Consider the following 1362-nt stretch of genomic DNA (forward strand, 5'->3'; position numbering starts at 1 on the left):
ATTAACATTTAGTAATATTTTTATTGACATCAGTTTAGGGCTAAAAGGCAGATTCAGAGTCTCTATACAATTAAGAGAAGTGCAGAATGCTGTGTCCCCAAATCCTTTAACTGAAGGTCTGCACCTGGGCTGGAAATCAAGGCTGCTTCCCTGTGTCACGGTGACCCATAGTCTCCCATTTCTAGGCAAGAGTGAGTGTTTCCTTCTCACTGATTCTCAGACAGCTAAGTTTTTGACAGCCTATGATTTTATTTATTTATTTATTTATTTATTTATTTATTTATTTATTTATTTATTTATTTATCAAGGCAAGGCAACCTTTGGTTGACCTCACAGATTGCAAGGAACTTGTCAGCTTACGATCCCTTATTTTTTTTACTTTTTTTACACCTACAGCATCTGGTCTTCCTAGGTGGTCTCCCATCCAAGTACTAACCAGGCCCGACACTGCTTAGCTTCTGAGATCAGATGGGATTGGGCTTGTTCAGGGTGGCATGGCTGTAGATAGCCTATGGTTTTAGAGAACATGTTTTCTTAGCTCCTTGTCCTTGGTGGTATTAACTAAAGCAATTTTTACAGATCCACATTAGTATGACAAGGTGTAAAAGAAAAATTTTGACTGAGGCACCAAAGATAATAGAAGTAAAATTCTAAAGTAATTGCCAGAGCAGAAAGTAAATCTCAAAGGAAATATTTTAGCCCCTTGGTGACTCTTAAAAATCCTCCACTCAAAATAGGATCATAAAAGGGCAGAGGAAATGGAATACAGGAAAGGATCTATGAAAAGTGTTCTTTAGGACAGCAATGCTGAGTCCCAGCTAACCACTCACCCAAGATTTCCCACAATAATCTCACTAGAGAGGGGGTGTCAACAGGGCCATGAGGGCAACTTGACTGGTGTTCTCTGGTATTCGGAGTGTCTAACTTGTATCTGAGATATTCAAAGTTGAGAGGCTGAAGGTATTGGCTTGAGGCAGCAGTTCAGAGAGAGAGCTCAGAAAAGAGGAGAAAGAATACTCAAGACTCGTGTGCTCAGAAGCCAACTGCATTTCCACTACTCATCGGACTAAAGAATGTACGAGCATTTCCCGAGGACCAGATGAGAACCATTCATGAGGGAGAGCTGAGCTGGAGATGTTTAAGTCCTGCCCAAGAGGAACACTGGGAGAGGTCAAGGGACCACTCCCACCTCCTCTCCAACAGAAGAATCTGTATAAAGTGGTCTGCGGGGAACCAGAAACCAAGGGTAGAAGTGGCAGCCAGACAAAATTGCATTGCCCAAGTCAGATGATTCACTTTCCAGTCTCTGAGACTGTCAGAAAGCACCCAAGGGGGAAGTGCAAGGTTAAGTCATTAGCCAGG

At 42.1% G+C, this 1362-nt stretch overlaps 1 pseudogene; it reads right to left on the bottom strand.

The window, feature by feature from the left end:
- Positions 1-387: 387 nt before the first annotated feature.
- Positions 388-506, bottom strand: LOC111745262 (annotated as a pseudogene).
- Positions 507-1362: the final 856 nt, after the last annotated feature.

The sequence above is a fragment of the Pteropus vampyrus genome, unplaced genomic scaffold (assembly GCF_000151845.1).
Source record: "Pteropus vampyrus isolate Shadow unplaced genomic scaffold, Pvam_2.0 Scaffold150, whole genome shotgun sequence".
Lineage (NCBI taxonomy): Eukaryota > Metazoa > Chordata > Mammalia > Chiroptera > Pteropodidae > Pteropus > Pteropus vampyrus.